This window comes from Malania oleifera, chromosome 4, assembly GCF_029873635.1.
Source record: "Malania oleifera isolate guangnan ecotype guangnan chromosome 4, ASM2987363v1, whole genome shotgun sequence".
Lineage (NCBI taxonomy): Eukaryota > Viridiplantae > Streptophyta > Magnoliopsida > Santalales > Ximeniaceae > Malania > Malania oleifera.
In genome coordinates, this window is record NC_080420.1 from 121,213,252 (window position 1) to 121,228,342 (window position 15,091).

At 35.4% G+C, this 15,091-nt stretch overlaps 3 non-coding genes across 3 annotated transcripts; all 3 read left to right on the plus strand.

Moving 5' to 3' along the window:
* Window positions 1-1,936: 1,936 nt before the first annotated feature.
* Window positions 1,937-2,097, plus strand: LOC131154673 (U1 spliceosomal RNA). Its single transcript, XR_009136589.1, has one exon. It is a non-coding gene; the product is annotated as a U1 spliceosomal RNA (small nuclear RNA).
* Window positions 2,098-3,497: 1,400 nt separating this feature from the next.
* LOC131154684 (U1 spliceosomal RNA) lies at window positions 3,498-3,658 on the plus strand. Its single transcript, XR_009136600.1, has one exon. It is a non-coding gene; the product is annotated as a U1 spliceosomal RNA (small nuclear RNA).
* A 10,422-nt stretch (window positions 3,659-14,080) lies between these two features.
* LOC131154696 (U1 spliceosomal RNA) lies at window positions 14,081-14,240 on the plus strand. The gene has a single exon (XR_009136611.1). It is a non-coding gene; the product is annotated as a U1 spliceosomal RNA (small nuclear RNA).
* The last annotated feature ends 851 nt before the right edge of the window (window positions 14,241-15,091 follow it).

Here is a 15,091-nt window from a genome sequence, read left to right on the forward strand (position 1 = left end):
CATTTAAATTGTGTGGCATGAGAACAATTTGTTATAATTGCAGAATTAAATCGGTTGGAATCCCTTTTATGATATTATACAGTGAAATTATGATTTCATACATAAATGTGATTTTATACTGAGTATGGATTTTATAATGAGTTATGATTGTATACAGAGAATGTGGTTTTATACTGATCAATGAAAATTTTGAGAATACTGTGGAATTGTGAAAATGAGATCATGCTACTGTTTTTATCATGAAAATTGTAATATAACGTTGGCAGTATATGATGAGGTTATTATATTGTTATTATATAATATTATGTAAATTGCAATATAACGTTGGTAGGATATGAGAAAGTTGTTATATTGTTATTATATAATATTATATAAATTACATTATATGATTTAAGAATTCTAATGGACCAGATATGTTGAGAGCACAGTACCGTAGTTAGTGGAATTGTTAGTGCAGCCACACTGTTATGGAAAGTGTAGGTGGTAAATTGTCGATTTGACTTGCGCAATGTTGTGGACCGCCCCTGGAGTCCGGACTAGATTGCAGTAGGAAAATCGAACTACAAACATATATTACATTGACTTAACCTAGTGGTAGACCAGTCAATGTTAAGTCTAGTCTTTGGAACGCACAACCCGATCATGTGGAATTAATACATGACGTTATATGATTGTCCATTCAGAGATGTTCTTTTATGCATATAAGATGATTTACGCACATGGAGAAATTTATAAAGCCAAAGCATGGTTTTGAGAAAAGTATTTATTTTCAGTTCTATAGATGTGAGTACAGATTTTGAATGCAATTTCATCTAAAGTTAATTAATGGATATATTTGCTTACATAAAAACTCATTTGCCACATACTGATTATAATTTATTCCGTCTTACTAAGAGGTGTCTCGCTCCAATAAATATTTCAACTTTTTAGGACCGTCAGGAAATCAAGCCTAGGAGCTCAAGGTCGGGGTGTAAATAATACAGTTAGGGTAAGTGCTGGTATGAATCTGTGTATATATAAACATTTTTGGTAATTTTGGATTACAACATGGTTTTCGAGAAATTGTATGGTAATGGTTGTGAGGTAGTACTCTGGTATGTAAAATGTTTGGAAGGTTTATTTTTGCTTTTGCGGGCTATGCAATGGTACAAATGTAATATTCTAGAATATTGTGAATATATGTAATATTGTGATAATTGTGGGAAGGAAAAATGGGGTCGTGATAGTTAATCTTAATAATGTATTTTTCTTGATTTATATTGATTTAAATGTGTAAGAAAGAAATAATAAAAATTATATTTGATACATGCACATGAAACTAATTGATGACATCTTAAATAAGACAAAATAAAAATAAATATTGAATACTTTTTTTGTATTGCATCATTTACTACCTAACAAAGAAAAAAAGAACCTTCTCAAAACGAAAAGGAAAATTCAAACAAAGAGCCAATATTTCTTTAATTTACAAAAATCATTTATAAGAGAATCTCACTATAATTCTTGAGAATTTATATTTTAAGTTAAAAAAAAAAGAATTTCATATTTGCATATTCAAATTTTGTATTAGTCAACCATTAACAAGCGATCAACTGATTGACAATTAATCAATTCATTTCATCACATTTACATACATATTTAGATGTTTAAAATTAAATATGTGTATTTAGGTTGTCACAACGATCTGGATAAGGGTAATTTATCTTTGACACAAGTCAGTATGTTCATGATAATAGTTAAAATGATTTTTAAAATTTTTTTGTAATGAAATGGTTATGTTATATCAAATTAGGAAAGCAAATTAAAAACATGATTGGCCAACTAAAGAACGCAGTCAAAGAAATTTGTTAGGTTTTTTCTATCCCACATTGGAAGAAGCTAGAAGAAGAGAAGCAAGTGTGGAGCTTTAAAATGGGCAAATAGCCAAATATGCAAAATACTTACCTGGACGAGGTCTATGAGTGATCATGCAAACTCATGGCCTAGGTGTGTGACTTCCATTGCACTTGGGAGGGGCGCCTACCTAACATTTCCTCAAGTGGGAGAGTGTGCGTCATAATTTGTGGTAGTAGGGGCTTGCGTTCGCGCAGCCCCTTCTCAATTTTCCTCTAAAAATTTCAAGTTGTCTAAGGAATCCTGCCTAGCAATCTAGACAACGAGGGCTCTTGCTCTGCTTCACCACCTTGTTGTTATGGAGCAAGTAGGAATTGATTTCTGATTTAAGAGTGTTCCTCGCTAAGTATGATTAACTATAATAATTATTGCATGTTTGATGCACATGAATAGAATGGAGTCAAATTTCTCATTTAATTTTTTCAAAATGTCAATTCAATTTTTCATTTTTATCCATTCTTTCTCTGTTAAAACCTGAAAATATTGTTGTATGTGTGTGTGTGTGTGTGTGTGTAAGGATTTTTATTATTGAGGTAAACCTAAATATGCCAATTGATAAGTGATGGATGAAGATAAAATAAGCAAATAATTGGATACCAATATGGTTGCCACTAAGCATAATCGTAATGAGAAGCTTGTTTTCTTTCAAGACAGGCTTGAATATTCAATATTAAGGCTAAATGAAGGTGATGTATATGCTTTTTTTCTTATAGAGCATGCAACGTTTCTTGAGAGTACGATTCAAGAATGATGTTATGAAAATCTTTTATTATCGGAAAAGTTTAATGCACATTGAGGTTGCGGTAGTTGCAATAGTTGCATAGCCTCTTGAGGGATAGTCTAGGGAATAGGCTTATGCCATGGTTCTATAGTTCTTCCCCAAACTACAGTAACCATTATATTTCTTTCATTAATGACTCTCTCTCTCTCTCTCTCTCTCTCTCTCTCTCTCTCCAAAAACGTTTATATTTTTTCAAATCATAGAAATATTAATACGTCGAAAGACAATGCCTAGCCCCAACCTTAACATAAAATTAATGATAGCTGAGACGTGGTAAATGATGAACTTACCTCATAACCCATATAGAACATGAATTTTTTGCCTACACAATCTGCTAATTTTATATAATTAATTTTCTTGCGTTTAGGGGTTTAAATTTCATATTTTGATATAAACTTGAATAAAATAAATTATAAAATCATAGTATATTTTTATTAAAACTAATGTAAATCTAAATTTAAGATTTAAAGTTTAGAACTCTAAGTAAAATCGAAAGAATAAAAAATAGGAAAAATAAAAACAAAAACAAAAAGAAAGTGTGCACATTGGAGCAATCAAAATATTTGGAATTGGGGGACAAGTATGCTAATAAAGAAATGCATCTTGGAAGCAATTGTGGCAATGCTGATTATTATATCTTTGCCTTTTTTCTTGAAAGACTAAATAAATCTAAAAAGTTAAAGACTCTGATATCATATCTAAGGTACCTAATTAGGAATGGAATGTTGGTATTTGTCATCCTATTTTGTCCCACATCGAAAGAACAAAGAAAAAAAAAAATGCATCTGAAGCTATAAAAAGGTCAGACAACTAAAGCAATAACATACTTACCTGGACGGGATCTTTGAGTGATCAAGAAGACTCATGGCCTAGGTGTGTGGCCTCCATTGCACTTAGGAGGTGCGCTCGCCTAACATCTCCCCAAGTGGGAGAGTGTACGTCATAATTTGTGATAGTGGGGGCCTGCGTTCGCGCGGCCCCTTTCAAATTTATTTTAACACTTTTATTATTTTTGTAACATTTCTTTTAGTTGAGGATTGTTTCTTGTCGTTTGGAAAATGTTAATCTTAATAATGGATTTTTCCTAATTCATATTGATTTAAATGTGTAAAAAAGAAATAATAAAAATAATATTTGATACAAGCACGTGAAACTAATTGATGACATCTTAAATAAGATAAAATAAAATAAATATTAAATAATTTCTGTGCATTACATCATTTACTACCTAATAAAAAAAGGCCTTCTCAAAAAAAATAAAAGGAAAATTCAAACAAAGACTCAACCTTTCTTTAATTTACAAAAATCATTATTGAGAGAATCTCATACAGATATTGAGAAAGACATGAATTTGAATAATTATTTTATAATTTTTTTTTTTAAAAAAATACTTTCAAATTTGCACATTCAAATTTTGTATTAGTCAACCATCAAGCGATGAACTGATTGACAACTCATCAATCCATTCCATTGCGTTTACTTGTATATTTATTTTTTCACATGTAGCGCCTTTATAAATACTTTTATAAACCATTCCATATTAATTATAAAATAAAAAATGAATCATTTAATATTTTATGCCCTCCCTAGAAAAAAAAAAAAAAAAAACGCAAAATCTAAGTATAGACTCAAATAAAATGTTCAACCTCCAACCTTCATGGCAATCTTAGATTGTTGTTTGTTAGGCTTTTTGCCATATAAATTTCTTTTTGAATTTAAAACCCCTAAGACAACATTGCTCAATAATGTGTCAAATTATTATTATTTTTTAAATTCAAGAAATGCACAAAAAAGATCTTGAGAGTGAATTAAATTATTGAGTCATATCTTTTTGTAAAGAAATATTAATAAATCAAGCTCCAAAGATTGTCCAAACCAAATATTCTAAAGACATTATTCAATTAAATAAACTTACTGCTGTTGTCAAAAATGTTGATCTGACTTCCGGCGAGCTTTTTGATCCGGATCACCTGAAAAGGATGAAAACAAACGTGGCTTGGAGGACCCGAGATGTACTCCGGGAGATCACTCTGATGCCTAAGTAAGAGATTGCTCCAGAGAGGTTATAAGAAACAGTAAAGATGATTTTAGAATGAGAGATACCTTAGCATCTCCGCAGTACCCTTTTTATATTGGTCAAGTTTGATCCTGGTAGATTTGTCATTTATAACGCTTAGCATGGATCACTCCGATCATTATAGCGCGGGGCATGGATCACTTCGGTCCATATATGGCTGGCGTCAATGGCTCTGGTCAAGCGATTAGCTTTGTAGGTGATTTCCCCCATTAATGTTGGGCACGTGTCTTTTCTTTAGCGTAGGTGATATATTTGGGATATATCAGTTGCCCCTCCTCCTTATTTTCAAAGTTTTGAACCATGTTTCTAAAGTTCGAAAGTTGCTAAGCTCGATTTAGGGCGTGCTTGGCTTACCCAAGTTGATCTTGTGGTGCTCTTGACTTTGCCAAGTCGAACTCAAGGGGGAGTCAGCTAGTCCGAGCCTAGGTGGAGGCATACACGGCTTTGCCGAGCTGATTTATCGAGCTGGATTTGGGTGTGGCTTGTCGAGCCGAATGTACTAACATGCCGACTCATTCGAGCCAATGCTTCTATGTGCGAGTCATGCCAAGCCGAGTTTTCGCCTCACATGAGCTGATGGTACCGAGCAGGTCCTCGTCGAGCATTTTGTGCTAAGTAGGTCTCCATAAGGCATTTGTGCCGAGCAGCTCATTGTGGGGCATTCGTGCCGAAAAGTTCTTCATGGGGCATTTGTGTCAAGTCACCGAACTGCTCTTCGTGAGGCATTCTTGCCGAACTGCCAAGCTGCTCTTTATGGGCATTCTTGTCGAGCTGTCGAGCTACTTCTCATGGGAATTCTGTCAAGCTGCTAAGCTGCTTCTCATGGGCATTTTTATCGAGTTGTTCTTTATGGGCATTCTTGCCGAGCAGTCGAGCTCCTTCTTATGAGAATTCTGCTGAGCTGCCGAGTTGCTCCTCATGGGCATTCTTGCCAAGCTACCGAGCTGCTCTTCATGGTGATTCTTACCAAGCTGCTTTTCATTTGGAGTTCTTGCTGAGCTGCTCTTTGTGGGCATTTTTGCCGAGCTGCTCTTCGTGAGTATTCTTACCGAGCTACTTTTCATGGCAATTCTTATTGAGCTGCTCTTCGTGGGCAATTCTTTTGGAGCTGTTTTTACTGCTTTTCGTGGGCAATTCTTGCTGAGCTATTCTTCGTGGCAATTTTCGCCGAGCTATTTTTACCAAGCTGCTCTTTGTGGGCAATTCTTGACGAGTTGTTCTTCTTGGGAAATTCTTGGCGAACTGCTCTTTGTGTACAATTCTTGCCGAGCTGCTTTTTGTAGCAATTCTTGTCGAGCTGCTTTTCGTGGGCAATTCTTGATGAGCTGCTCTTCGTGGGCAATTCTTGCCGAGCTGCTCTTCGTGGGCAATTCTTACCAAGCTGCTCTTCGTGAAAATTCTTGCCGAACTGTTTTTCATGAGTGTTGCCCATCAATTGGGCCATTTTTCTAGTAACTTGAAAAAAATTATTATTATTGTTATTAATAAATTAAATAATTAAATATTATTAAATTAATTAATTAAATAAACAAATAAAAGGAATAGTATGAAAAAAAAAATGGAATAAAGATATATATATATATATATATATATATATATGTAAGGTTATTATAATATAAATTAGTTAAAGTATATATATGTTAGTTAGTTAAGCTTTTGGAAGAAGCTTTTCATTTCCATTTGAATTGCAGAGGACCTGTGCCTCTCTCAGTCTCTGTCCCTTCTCATCCCTCTCCTCATACTACCTCCTCTCTCACCTCATTTTCTTGGTAAATACTCGACGATCGGAAAATAGAAGATACCGCTAGGTTCCTATCTCCGCTACCGACATTCCTATTAGAGTTGATTTGTCGTAGGAGTGATGTAGGCCCACTCCTAGGGTAATGTATACTTTCTCTCTTTCCTCAATTTGTCCTTAAATCTTCAGTTAAATCGATGATCGGGCACATTCACGGGGTCCTAGTCTCGATCAACGTCATTTTGGTTAGAGCAAATTTTCAATTTGGGGGTCCTAGGCACCATTCCAAAGCGAGGGTGAGATTTAGGGAATTAAGAAAATTAGTTATTTTAGAGAGTTTAATTGTTTATTTAGAATTTATGGGCTTAGGAAATGTCAAAATAGTATTTTATTTATGATTGATTTGATTGAACTAGGGTTATTGAATCCGGGTTCGGGTGAGCGCCGCAGGCATCAGTTTGGGGTCCCTACGGGCGTAATGAGGAAACCAAGTAAGGGAAATAGATTAAGCTAATAGTTTTTATTAATTTACCAGTTTAAATAGAAAATATATGTGTTTATAAATGTATATGATTATCAGGTAAGTTTTAAAAGAAAAGCCAACCATTTGAACTGTGATTCTTGAGCCTAAGGCTATAGTTATTATTTGTGAAAATGGAATGATTAAAGTAATTTGTTTTCTGGAAATTATGAAGATAATTTGATGTGTATCTTCAATAAAATGGATGATGAAAAAGGGTTGACTTACTATTTTAATGATATATAATTATGCTTATTATTTGAAATTGTGGCATGAGTAAAATGAAAATACCGAGTTGAGTTGTGATATATATATATATATATATATATATGTGTGTGTGTGTGTGTGTGTGTGTGTGTGTGTGTGTGTATGATATGTTGGAAATACTGAAATGTACTTGAATTATTTGCATGTGTATTGTTAATTAGAGTTGAATGTGAATGTTAAATTGCAATGTATAATTTGAGAACTCCGATGGACCATAGTGAGGCACAGTACTGTTGTGTGTAATTTTTGGTTGAGATTAGTGCACCCACATGTCTCGTAGAGAGTGTGGAGATGAGATGATCGATTGTGCTATATAGGGTAGAGTTCCCCCTGGAATTCGGACTAGTATGGGATAGCCAATTTGACTTACAGAATAAAGAGGTTGTTTTTTGATTTAACTTTGGTGGCTCGACCAGGGTTAAGTTCAGCCTTCGGGCCGTATAACCCATCATGGGGGAAAACATGACAGTGATTATCCATCTGGTAGTGAGTTCTAAATGCATAATTGTTTAATTTAACCAATGAATAATATGAGAACAAAACATGTGAATGCAGATGTGAATACAGAGTAGCATGAAATCAGAGTAATGCGAAATGTGAATGTGAAATGTGGATGATATGAAATGTGGAAGTGAGATTCACGTGCATGAAATCAGAGTAATGCGAAATGTGAAAGTGAATTATGAGATTTGAAATACTAAGAACATGAAAAGATGAGTAATACAGAGATAACAGACACAGAGTAAAGTAAATATGTATTATATATTATAGTATTATATTTATTTGGGGCGAAGTATACACTCCGCCCGAGGGCTTGCTAAGAAAAGCGAGTGCCTTGATTAGTATCTGATGTAGCCATACTGGGCTGCATAACGTATTATTGCAGAGGGAAGCTACTTGTATTGGCGGGTAATCTTTCCTATTCTCGAAAACTTCTGCCAGTAAAAATTTGTGTGAATGTGTTTGTGTACGAGATAAACGAATCACCTGAAGGCTTACTGAGTAAGGCAAGTGCCTTGATATGCTTCAGTTATAGCTATAAGTTGCATAAGGTATCAGAGTAGAGGGGTGCTATTTGTATGGGTGAGTAATCACCCCAATCCTTAGGAACTCTCATTGGTAAAATATGCTACATGTGTGTGAGTAGGGACAGAGAATAGTTTCATAACTGTGATACTTTTATAAATGATGATTATATAGTTGTACACAAACCTCATGTTAGCCACACACTGGTGTTAATCTATTCTAACTTACTGAGATGTGTCTCACCCGATATGGAATTTTATCTTTTTCATGAGGATCGCGTGATCGAGCTCAGTGAGCTCGGGGCTTGGCATAGCGTTTTTGAAAAAGAGAGGGTATAAACTTTGGTTATATTTTTGAGTTGTATATTTTGGGGTTGTATTATATTTAAGTTTTCTGAGATGTATATATGTTTGTGAATACTGGATGTTGGAGAATACCTTTTGAGATTATAGATATGTAGAAATTTTGGTATATTATTGAGGAGTTGTTATTATTTTAGCTGCGTGATTGATGTGAGAATATCATATACAGGTAATGGAACACGTGGCACCCGAGCCCTACTTGGCGGGTTCGGGGCGTCACAAGGTGGTATCAGAGATATATTTTAAATAATACTTCGGACCTTAGTTTTGGGTTTGGGGCATTACAATTTTTGCCTAGTGAGCTGTGTTTATTTGTTGGGCAATCGTCTGGCCTCACGAGCATTGCCTGTCAGTTGGGCCATTTTTGCCTAGTGAGTTGTGCTCATTTGTTGGGCAGTCGTCTGGCCTTACGAGCATTGCTCGTCAGTTGGGCTTTTTTTGCCTAATGAGTTGTGCTCATTTGTTGGGCAGTCTTCTGGCCTCATGAGTATTGCTTGTCAGTTGGGCCGTTTTTGCCTAATGAGCTGTGCTCATTTGTTGGGTAGTCTTCTAGTCTCACGAGTGTTGCTTGTTAGTTAGGCCGTTCTTCATTCGCCTAATGAGGTGTGTTCATATTTTGGGCTGTAATTGAATAATGTGACAGAGAATGCTTTGTAGATATGTACGCAAAATCCGATAATTTAATAAAGGCTTATAAAATATCCGAACATATAACTAATACAGATGCAATTTCATGGAACAATTTCCTTTTTGGGCATACTAGATTAGGTAAGAGCCCCCTAGGGCATTGGTTCGTGAGAAGTTTAGGGGAGTGTAGGACTAGAACTTACTTCTATGTTCTAACCCCCATATTCCTCGAGCTCTTTCTTTTCAAATCAACTCAGTCTCTCCTTGTGTCCATTACTTCTTCCAGATTGATACACTTCTGTGCCCGTGCCATTAGTTCCCCAATGTCGACTTGAGGCCTTTTCCCCAAGGAGTACAAGAAGTCCCCAGGTTGGAGTGTAACGACCTGCTATTTAACTGGTTTATATATATATATATATACTAAAACATTTAACATGCTTTGATACCATACTGGATTAAACCCAAACATCAACCTAAGCAACGAGAAGCAGAAATCGAATAAACATAACCACATATAATTTTATACAATACCAGAGTGCTAAACTATTTCCCAAAAATATACATGTACGACTATTTCCCCAAGATACCCTCAACTGGGCTGGGGCTATACAAAAATACTCCAAAAACATACTCACTATCTATTGACAGGGCAGTACTGTAGCCCTCTATCTGTGAGCTTGGTCTGCTCGCCTACCTAGATCACTTGAAAAATGTTAAAGTAATTGGGATGAGCCAATGCTCAGTAAGACGAAATATACTATTGCTAGTGTGTGGCAGATGAGTTACAATATTATGAAAATCTGTTTCTATAAAATCATGTATAATTGGATCTGTAAGTACAATACAAGTAATAGAAACCACCACCATTTCCATGTTGCTTAACATATCAGTATTTTAGGGTACCATTTAAAATACTTCTAATGTACATAAGTATATTCTTTGTCTCTGTAAATCTGTATATACATAATAATAACTGAAAACTTCCCTGTGGATAACTGTGTGTCATGATTTAACCCTTCATGGCAGGATTGTGTGGCCCGTAGGCAGGATCTACCCTGGTTAGCCGATCAGGGTAAACCACTATGCTCCCTCGGTCTGATTTTCCCTCCTGAACCCATATCTAATGGGGAGCCTGTCCACGTCTAGAGCACTATACGATCGACCTACTACCACGTATTATCTGAATAGGTGGTTGCACTCTGTAAACTGTATGTAGCTACAGTACTGTGCTCTGTAACTGTATGGTCCAACAGGGTCTGATACTATATAATATATTTCTATATACACTAGTGTTTACCATGATTCTGTAATAACTGTATATATCATGACAATGAAATAAACTCTAACTGTATCATCTGTATCTCTGAACTGAACTGTAATCTGTAAGTCATGGTACTGAAAATTGATTAACAGTATTACTGTAATTACTTTAAAACATAACCACTGGTTGTGTATTCTGTAAATCATATCCTGAAAATACTATAAAACATGTTTCTTTACTATACCCATATCCTCAAGCCACATAGAAGTTTTAAACATATTATACATAAATAATAAACTGTACAATTTTCTATCGTGAATAATCATACGATAAAAACGTATAATTTATACTGAAACATAGTAAAATTTTCCTAGCATAGCATATTTCTCTTACCTAATTCCTGCTAAAATCCCCCTACTGTGACGGGTCCTACACCCGTAGGATTCTCCACTCAACACCCTGAAAATCATAAATCCCATAACAAAATATCAATATTTCTTTGCCTACATCATTTCCTACAACTGTCAGAAGGCCAAAAATTGACTAAAAGGCCTTACCCTGAATTTGGGATGAAATCCAACTCAGTCCCACCAATAATCTGTTCCAGCAGACTTGTAGAGAACTTCGCCAAAAGCATCGTGGCTGCCTCAGATCGTCGATCTGGCGACTGACGGGGCTGAAATCTAAGGAAGAAGAGGGAGAGGTCGTAGGAGAGAGAGAAAGAAGAGAGCGGCGTGATTTTTTTGTGATTAAAATGAGTTTAGGGCTATTTATACTGCAGGATTCGTTGACGAGCCATGTTATCTCGTCAATGAGTTCTTAAGTAATTTCATCGACGAACCTTACCCTTGGTCAACGAAATTTAGAGTAGCCTAAATTCCTCTCTCGGTATTTTCTCGTCGACGAAGCTCGCCTTTGTCAATGAGGTCCTGTTGTACCCTCGTCGACGAAGTTGACTGCCTCCTTCTGTAATTGATTCAATTTCTCTCTCTCTTTATTATTTAAATACCATTATTTTTCGGGTCGTTACATGGAGGGCCATGGTTAGGGCTGCCAATACTACCCTATGATCCAAGTTGCAAATCTCTAAGGTAGTAGTGACAAAGCGATGTATGAATTTTTTCAACGTTTCCTTTTCTCCTTGGACTAGGTTCAACAGATGGGCTAAGGTCTTTGCCATCTTGCGGCAGCTGATGAAGTGTCTGGAAAATTGTTATTCCATCTTAGAGAAGGATTTGATGGATCCGGGTTTTAGGGTTTGGTACCATGCCCTGGCCTTCCCTTTAAGGGTGGCGGCAAACGCACAACACATGATAGCATCTGGTGCGCCTTGTAGTTGTATTAACACCTTAAAGGTATCCATTTGATCAATCGGGTCGGTCAAGCCTTCATACCTTTCTAAGGTAGGCATTTTGAACTTACTTGGTAACGAGACCTCCATCACTTCTTTGATGAAAGGTGGATCTGAAGACTTCAACGAGGTCTCCCTACAGGACAGGTTGGAACGAGCCTCCTTCATAATCTTTTCTATTTGGTCAATCTTCTTGATCCTCTCCTCTAGTTTGTTCGATCATTATTCATGGACTCCCACGCTGTTCGAGTCCTCCACCTTTCTTGTGGGGTTGGTTTTTCCATTACTCTCCTTCGGGTCTTCCGCTTTCTTCTGTGAGTCAAGATCAACCAACTGTTGGCAGGGGGTAAGTTTTCCATCACTCATTTGCTGTAAGAGCATATTGAACATGTCCTCTATCTTCTTTTGGGAGGCTTCCATTCTCCTTTGGAAGAAAAGGGATTCCTCCATTGTCACTCTCGAATGGTCTTCGGGTATAGAATGAACGGACTAGTGTGATTGATCACCCACAGCAGGGTCGGATCTGGAATTGGTGGTTGTTGTCATGATGTAGGTATCGAGGATCAAAAATTTAAAACCTTTTAGAAGCATTCTCACAGACGACGCCAACTGTTGCTGCCAAAAATGTCGATTTGATCTCCGACGAGCTTTCCGATCCAGATCACTTGAAAAGGATGAAAACAAACGTGGCTTGGAGAACCTAGGGTATACTCCAGGGGATTACTCCGATGCCTAAGTAAGGGATTGCTTCAGAAAGGTTGTAAGCAATAGTAAATATGGGTTTAGAATAAGAGATACCTTAGCCTCTTCATAATACCCCTTTTATACTTGCCAAGTTTGACCCTGGTAGATCTGTCATTTATAGCACTTGGCGTGAATCACTCTAATCATTGTAGCACGAGGCGTGGATAACTCCGGTCCATATATGGCTAGCGTCAATGGCTCTGGTCAAGCGATTGACTTTGTAGGTGATTTCCCCAATTAATGTTGGGCACATGCCTTCTCTTTAGAGTAGGTGATATATTTGGGGTATATCATTTATTATTATTATTATTATTATTATTATTATTATTATTATTATTATTATTATTATTATTATTATATAAAGGAAAAAATAAAAAGAAAAACTAAATCCTCATCAAACTAATGTTGCATCCATCGATCTACAACAGATTCAAAGGATCCGAGCAGTGAAGAATTCTAGTGAACAGAGGAGGCGTCTTGATAAGCATCAAATTTTGAAAAGATGTTGTATTGATCATCCTAACGAATGACTTGTCAAAAGTAAGAATCTTGTTTTCTTTGAAGACGAACTTGAATGTCCAATATTAAGGCTAAAAGGTGATGTATATGCTCGTTTTCTTACAGAGCATGCCATGCTTCTTGAGAGTACGATTCAAACATAATATTATGAAAACCTTTTATTATCAAAAAAGTTTAACGCATATTGTAGTTGCAGTAGTTGCATAGCCTCTTGATTGATAGAATCAGGAATTGGATTATACCATTGGTTTTATACTTCTTCCCCAAACTAATGCAACCATTTATCGTGCTTTCATTAATGAATCTCTCAACTAAGAATGTCTGTATTTTACGTACAAAAGAAATATTAATATGCCAAAAGACAATGCCCAACCCCAACCTTAACATAAAAATAACAATAGCTGAAATGTGGTAACTAATGTGCTTCCCTCACAGCCCATATAGGACATGGATTTTTCGCCTACACAATCTACTAATTTGCATAATTAATTTTCTTGTGTAAATCATAGTATATTTTTATTGAAATTGATGTAAATCTAAATTTAAGTTTTAAAATTTAGAACTCTAAGTAAAATCGAAAGAATAAAACATAGGAAAAATAAAAACAAAAAGAAAAAGAAAGTGTGCACATTGGAGCAATCAAAATATTTGGAATTGGAGGACTAGTATGCTAATAAAGAAATGCATCTTGGAAGCAATTGTGACAATATTGCTGCTTATTATATCTTTGTCTTTTTTCTTGGCTGACCAACTTTGTAAATTTTAAAAAGTAAAGACTCCAATATTATAACTAAGCTGCCTAATTAGGAATGCAATGGTGGTATTTGTCATCCTGTTTTGACCCACATCGAAAGAGTGAAGAAAATAAATATCCGTCTAAACCTATAAAAAGGCGAGAGAGCTAAAAATGCAACATACTTACCTGGACGGGGTCTTTGAGTGATCAAGAAGGCTCATAGCCTAGGTGTGTGGCCTCCATTGCACTTAGGAGGTGCGCTCACCTAACATCTCCCCAAGTGGGAGAGTGTACGTCATAATTTGTGGTAGCGGGGCCTGCGTTCGCGCGGCCCCTTCCAAATTTATTTTAAAGTTTTTATTGCTTTTTTAACATTTCTTTTATTGGAGTGTTGATTTTTGCCATTTGCAAAATGATAATTGGGGTTGTTCAAGTGGTAAGGTGAGGACCTTGTCTAACACATGGTCGAGTCCGTTGCTCCTAAAATCATACTCAAGATATTAACATGATGTTGGTGGTGGGGTCTGTTAAACATCCCTCGTGTTTTGTGCCGCACTTGGGCATCCAATGTGGTGCGATGGTGACTGGAGTCTCCGGGTAAAAAAAAACATATTTTTCCTAATTACTATTAATTCAAATTTTTAATAAAAAAGAAATAATAAAAATAATATTTAATACAAATAAATATTTAATACATTTTTTGTACTACATCATTTACTACCTAATTAAAAAAAAAAAGCCTTCTCAAAAAAGAAAGGAAAATTCAAACAAAGACCCAACATTTCTTTAATTTATAAAAATCATTTATAAGAAAATCTCATAGTATCTTGGGAATTCCTCTTTTAAATTCATAGGTCTATTGAGAAAGACATGAATCTATATAATATTTTTGTAAGTTTTTTTTACAAGAAAAACAAAAAGATTTTTTATTTGCATATTTGAATTTTGCATTAGTCAACCATTAGCAAGCCATGAACTGATTTACAACTCATCAATTCATTTCACTCCATTTACATACATATTTAGATGTTTAAATATGTGTTTTTAAATTTTCAACATCATATTATAATTTCTAATATAAAATAAACTTTTTACTAGATTGTTTTTTTCACATGTAGCGCCTTTATCAATATTTTTATAAACTACTCCATATTATTTAGAAAATAAAAAAATTATTCATTTTAATACC